The sequence below is a fragment of the Arvicanthis niloticus genome, chromosome 22 (assembly GCF_011762505.2).
Source record: "Arvicanthis niloticus isolate mArvNil1 chromosome 22, mArvNil1.pat.X, whole genome shotgun sequence".
NCBI lineage: Eukaryota > Metazoa > Chordata > Mammalia > Rodentia > Muridae > Arvicanthis > Arvicanthis niloticus.
Genome location: NC_133429.1, coordinates 45520389 through 45527669, shown reverse-complemented (window position 1 = coordinate 45527669; position 7281 = coordinate 45520389). Strand labels below are relative to the sequence as shown.

Genomic DNA, 7281 nt, shown 5'->3' with positions numbered 1-7281 from the left:
ACTAGGAATAGGAATAAACATTAGACAGACAGAAGAAATTAGGAGTACAACTAGGAACTCAAGACTTGGGACTTGGACTAGGAAGAGAGACTGAAGAATAAATGGGATTGAATCACACTATGTCTGGTCTCCATTCCTCACATCCATCCTCACTCTCTCTTATCTTGGGATCACACATCGCCCAGTTTGCCCAAGTGGCCCCTTGTGAGTGTTATCTGTGTTGGGCTTACTCCTGCTGGGGGACCAAGGTCCCAGGTGGGCTTCCTCTGGTCTCTAGTTTTCTACCTGTCCTGGGAGTTCATCCAGTCCTGCCTGGTGCCAGACTGGTCTCAGGTTTGCTTTTCCAGGGAGTGTTAAGACACTAATCCTTCAGATGTTCAGACCACTGAGCATAGACATGGCCTCACTCTTCTCTGGCACCTACTGACACACATGTGACACAAGAGTCACACCTGAAATGCCTCAAGGGAGAGGGTATTATTTAATATATATATATGCATTTTCATTTGACCCTATAAAATGTGTAATACTAATGATTATAAAAATGGCAAGGGCTAATATGAAATGAAAATTCACTGCAAACTTGGACTAAGTGGGGATGTTTTATAAAGTTCTCTAAACTTTAGAAATCCCTATAAATTAATTACTTGCATTATGTTCATATATATATGCATATATAATCAAGCTGAAGGGTTTTTTTGTTTGGTTGGTTGGTTTTGTTGTTTGTATTTAATCTAGAATGGGACTGGAGAAATAGCTCAGAGGTAATTAATACCTGATGCTTCAAAGGATTTGGGTCCCAGCATGTCTATTGGATGGCTCAAACAGCATACAACTCCAGCTCTAGTGAATCTGGTACCCTCTCTTCTGGCCTCTATAGTCACCTGCATTCACACATATCATACAAAAACTCTCAAAAGCACGTACAGATAAACATAAATAAAAAATCTATTTTGGCAGCTAGTGAAATTATTTGGTTAGATGCAAAACATGTAAACTATTTGGGATCCAACAAATAGATACATTCATTTGAGTCAAGTTTATATGTGATGACCACTACAGAAAATTGAAGTGAACAGAGAGTATAATCAAATGATCTATCTGAGTAGCTAGTTAGGAGTTTTGGAGGAAACCTAAGTTTTTCATGGTTTGAGTTGAGTGTAGGGGCTGGGTTACTTCATCTTATCATGTATAAGTTCCCTGATGTTGGACAACTTCTCTGTACCTGAAGTAATAACCTGTAGGCTCACCATGAAGGGAAATCAGGAGGATGAAAAATTGCATAGTTGAAACACGTTAGTGTTCAGTGCCTTTCAACCAAATATCCTAAGTCTGTCAGTAAAAGTCTCAATGTCTTCCAACTACATACCCTGAGACTATCCATAAAGGTAATTCTCAAAGGCTTCTGAGCAGGCAACAGATTGAGACAACTGTCTTTAAGGTAGGTTTCTGCTAAAATAGTGTTTAAAAGATTTAGATTGGGTAAATGAAGGTGAATTAAAAAGTAAAATGATATAATTTTTAATTTTCTTCTTTCTTGTTTTATGAGCTTATGATTTTTTCGGCTTATGTTGATAGAGAAACATAGGAAGGGGAAAGAATAGATGGAGAGACATTGCTGAATCACAAATTGTGAGCAATGTCTGAATTAATATAGCATACAATGTTTCAAATTAAACAATTATCATGTTTTGTGGATAAACTTTCTTCTAGACTCAGAAAAGGTTTTTATTTTATCTGTAATATCTGTGCCAAGTAGCTACAGAACATATGCAGAATAAAGTCTGCTGACATGATCAAGTTCTTAAAAATAGATCATTCTGCTTTCAGGAAGTATTAGCTATTTAAAAGCAAATCTTCCTCTTAATGACCTCAGTATCATATATATAATATATGTGATATATTATTTATATGTGTACATGAATATACATTTGTAAAACATATTAGTACATGCTTAATGTGTTTCAGCCATATGCCATAATACTGTCAGTAAAGAGTTATCATATATGTGTGTGTGTATGTATATATATCGTACTACATATATTTATTATGATGTTATATAACTGATATATTATGCTATATGCATATATATGATACATACACATATGTATGTATGTATGTATGTATGTATGTGCAGTGCACCAAATCTGGCTCTCTGAATCTCTATAATATGACTCCACTTTCTTAAAATTATCAAAAGTTCCATATATCCTAAGATTTTGACCATTTGTACAATGAGCACTTGCTTTTCACATTACCCACAAGATTATTCTCTAAGTGAGCTCTGGTTGTCACTCACAGAAGATAATGGCAATCGGCTGTGGAATCTGAATTTGCAGGCACAAGCAATACTGCAATGCTGATGTTCAAATAGCTAGAACACAGAAGAACCAAGACACTCTGCCTAGACAGCTGACATCTGTAAAGAAGACATTTTCTCTGTGGGGTGAGGTTGGAACTTGGATGTCAAGAAATACTAAAATATAGATAAGAACAGTCCCTGTATTTCATTGTCAGAGTTTAAAGGAAAGGTATATCATGCTAGAGAAACCTGGTTCACAGAGGACAAATGAGAATACCCAGGAAGGTCTGTCTGCTGCTGGGAACATGGCTCACTAAAGTATTTCCTATACAAACATAATGACCTGAAGTTGGATCCCTGGCACTCACATAAGAGCTTCATGGCTAAGCATAACTTTTCTCCTACTATGGAAAGGAGTCAGATGACCCCTGGGCTTGTTGGCCAGCTACTCCGGTGAAATCAGTGAACTCCAGAGTCAGCAAAAATCTTTGTCTCAAAAATAAATTGTAAAGCAATTAATGAAAATACCACCATCTATCTCTGGTCTCCACACATGTGCATACACACAAACATACACATACCCACATAGTACATGTAGACGTAGACACACATCCATACAGCACAAGTCCATAAACACCCTTCCCTTCATACAAAAAGAACTCATTAAAAAAATACTGCTGAAATGCAAAGTTAGAAGAGTAAATGAGAATGGTATGCATAACATAATAATATTTGGCAAAATAGCATTTTATTGAATTAAATAACTTGCCATTATTGCTTTAAAGAATTATTTTATTCATATTTATTTCTTTTATTTTTCCAAACTTGTGTATTCATTGACCCCACACATAAATCATCAGCCAAGACTAGAAGATTACATACATATTTTACGTCATGATGCTTTCTTGTCTCCGATTGTCCATTATCCTCAGCTTCTCTTAGCCTTATCTATAGCAAAGTATTAGCGGGATGTTGGCTGCAACAATTTATTTGGAATTCTGACTATTGTATATTTATATTTCACATATGTACAAGCAAAATATGTGTATAATATACAAATCATATACAAAAAATCCAACCAAAATGTGACATATATATGAAAGTAAGGTTTTTAATTTATCTAAAGGGAAAAATGAGATAAATTCTCTATCATTGGATAAGCGATAGTTTCTCACATATAACACTAAAACTACAAATATTAAAAGAAACTAAAGCTAGAATTACATAGATCTAGAAAAAAACCAAATATTCTTGTTCTATGAAAGGAATATAATGATAAAATGATTCTTAGTAACGGTCTGCTATACTTATATATCCCTGGCTTGCTCAAGCATCATCAGAAAAGCTTTCTCCTACAGAAGATAAAATAAATAGGAGACCCACAGTCAGACAGTGGGCAAAGAGTGAGAGACCTTGGAACACTCCATCAAATCCCTCCCTTCAGGACTCAGGCAACTCTGCAGAAGAGGAGGCAGAAACAGTGGAAGAGCCAAAGAGGATGGAGCACTCTAAGGAAACAGTGCCTTTTTAACACAACAGCACCAAAGCACATAGGAACTCAGAGACTGTGGCAGAGAGCACAGGGTCTGCATAGATCTGTGTGAGACAGTGTTCTAGGTCTAAAAGCAGCTATGGGTGCATGGCCCCACTTCTAAACAGAAGCTAAATCGAATGAATAACCACTTACAAGTGAAAACTTAGTTTTCTCCAAGGGAATCTCATTGGTGAAACAAACTACTCTTCAGGGTAGACTGTTACATATCAAGCAATACATGCCAACACAAAATGAACTGAGAGGCATCTAATGTAGTGTCAGGACCTTTTGTTGTTAACCTTACAGGTAGGTCTTTTGCATATATGTGATGACTTCTGGTTTGGGTCTTTATAAGATTCCTGTGTGAGCAATGTTTGTGTATATTTGCATTTATATGCATTTCTCCTGAGTTTCCTTTGGCTCTCTTCTGTTTATTTAGTCTGATTCTGATTTGTTTGTTTTTGACTTCATTCATTGACTTAAATGCCTGTTACTTTTTAAAGGAAGGTCAGAAAAGGAATGAATCCAGATGAAAGGGGAGATGCTGAGAATCTGGGAGTACTTAGGAAGGAAAAAATAATCAGACTATACTGTATGTTAAAAGTAAATGTTGAATAAATGAAAAAAATAAATATAGGAGAATATTAATTTGTAACTCACCAAAGTTGTTGTTGTTGTTGTTACTATTATTATTATCATCATCACTATTATTATTACTTTTCAGAAAGCACATATATAAGACAAAATTGGTATGGAATAATTACATTCACATAATCTACTATAGGATCTGTACTAAGAAAACAGAAATTTGGAACGAAACAGAACTTTGAAGAAGCATATATTTTAAACAGAGAGAAGATGTTAAAAGCTGCTTTACAAATCACCTGTAGTGATTTGTAAAATCACCTGAAAGTGACTCTATATTGTTAGCCATTAGAAAAAAAAAGAGCAAATTAAAACCCTATAATGAATTACAATTTATTTGCAGAATAACTAGCACTCAAGTGACTGCACAATGGTTTGCAGAGGACACAGACCTGCTGGGCACTTACACACTGTGGTGGGTGCAAAGAGCTGACAATTGGGCTTGGGAAATGTTATATACAACCTCCTCAGAAACTAAACCTGTAACTACAGTTACCTACTTATCTACCACACTGTACTTAGACCTTTTCCCCCAAAGAAACAAAATGCTCTGCCTATATGAAGTAAGCAATTACTATCAATAGCAGCTTTCTTTATCAATATTTGGTTTCCCATCACCAAAAGTTGGAAAGGCAGAACCGTCAAGCAAACCGTGGCATACCTACCTGCACCTTGGAATGCAATTAGTGACAATAAACAACAGCTGAAGGTATATATTGTAAATTCAATTCAAATAAAACAACAGAAAGTGAAAAATTATCTTAATACCCTAAGCTAAGTGGGGACAAAAGAGAGCAGAAGGGAAGGTAGGAAGAATAAAAGTATGGAATAAATGAATTAAGACTCTGGTGAGCATGCTTAATATTGGGAAAGTGTGAGAACTGCGTCGGTAGAGATATATTACAACATCTCCACACTGTCAGCAATAACTGTTCAATGATTTCAAATTATGCTTCAGTAAAGATGCTTTTAAAAAGGAGTCCAGGACAATCCTATAGTTTGACTGTAGTTACCAACAGTTTCTATAACTCTAGGATTCCTCTTGTCTGTGTGAGTTACAATATTTAGTAATAAAACTAAATGTATATTTCTGAGTGATTTTCAGGAACAGTAAAAGAGCTTGGTGTCTGTGCACATACCTGTAAATCTCATCATTTGGGAAACTGAGGCTGGAGGATTCTGGTAAGTTTGACATCAGATTGGGTCACATAAGCAAGTACAAACCTAGCAAAGACTACATAGAAAAACCTTGACTGACGAGACAAAAAGAGAGAGGAGGAAGAAGGAGACAGTGAAGGAGGAAAGAGAAAAAAGAGAAAAAGTGGGTGGTGAATATGAAGAGGAGAAGGAGGAGGAAAAAGAAGAGAAGAAAAGGAAGATGTAAAAGTCGTTATAAGAAATGACAAATTCCTCACAAGGCCTCCAAAGAAGCTGAGCTAGGAGGCCAGGTTAATCAGAAGGAAAGAGTCCATGATTGTGATTCTGTGGAATCTTGAAAGTGTTTATTATGGTTTGTTATGAATGCTCCTTCTCTTACTTCTCTCCCCAGATAGGATCTGAGTCACATTAGGAGGAAAGTCTTGGCCTTTTACAAGCATTGCTTATCTTAGTTTCTAAGACAGCTTTCTTGACCCTTGCAAGGAGAATGAATAAATGAATGAAAATCACTGGCACGGTCTATTGCAGAGAGAAGGTTTAGAAGAACTATAAGAATTCATATTATGATAATTGAGATGATAGTTGGGAACATTTCAAAGTGCTATGAACCCATACTAGCATTTGTTTGTTTGTCTTTTGTGTGCAGGCCACGTATATCGAACACATTATTTCTTCCTTCTTAAAGTGAGTAAATTTTGTATTCCTGGGTTACATGACTTGGTTGCGATAATCCTGTGCATGGTAGGTATGGAGTTCCTGATGGAGTCATGACTTAAAATTAAGCCTCTGCTGAGTTTAGTGGCCTGCTTTCCTGTGCTGTCTTACAGAAGCCTTCAAATTCATCAAAAATATCATAATTAGACCTTGAAATTATGATAAGATATAGTGAACATTCTTGATCTCGAAAATGGAACTGAATAATGTGCTTAGGAAAAATATCCTCTATTTAAAAGCCTGGTTATAGGACTAGAGGATCTTTTACCCAATGAAGAATTATGGAGTCTGTGAATCTTGGTCCTGTAGTGTTATAAGGGGGTATAAAGAACTTCAATTCTTTTACTTTCTGTAAGAAATTTTATTCAGCTAAAGGCATTGTCTGATATATTGCTGACCTGCTTACTGAAAATGTCATACTCTAAAACATAAAAGAAGTGATGTTTGAAAGGGCAAATGACATATGGGAGAAAATTAAAAGACGGTAATAGAACTCATGCCAGTAGAGGGATGTGTTATCAACTTCTGGTTCTAGGAAAAGAATGAATATACTGCTGGCACAGATCAATATGCAAGCTGTATGTACATTTCTAGAACTCCCATGGTATTTTATACTCCAGAATGAGCCCATCATGGCAAGCACCAATGTGTCATTGCCCCCATGGCAATCATCTTTTTTTTTCACAAATATGTTATATCAAACACCTCATGCACTGTCAAGCAAACATCTTGACATGAGGTTCAACTAATCAGAATAAGAAATACACTGAACTCTTGCAGCCCAAGCTGCCCCGCGTTTGGGGGTCAAAATGTCCTGGACCTCTCTGTCAATGTTTGAACCCACACTGCCAAAAGCTTTGGGGACTAACTTGTTACTGCCCCAAGCTGCTCCGGTCCGCGGGTTGGGTTTCAGCAAGAGAGTGAGTGA

At 36.4% G+C, this 7281-nt stretch overlaps 1 pseudogene; it reads right to left on the bottom strand.

The window, feature by feature from the left end:
* Positions 1 to 349: 349 nt before the first annotated feature.
* LOC143436544 (small nucleolar RNA SNORA17) lies at positions 350 to 474 on the bottom strand (annotated as a pseudogene).
* Positions 475 to 7281: the final 6807 nt, after the last annotated feature.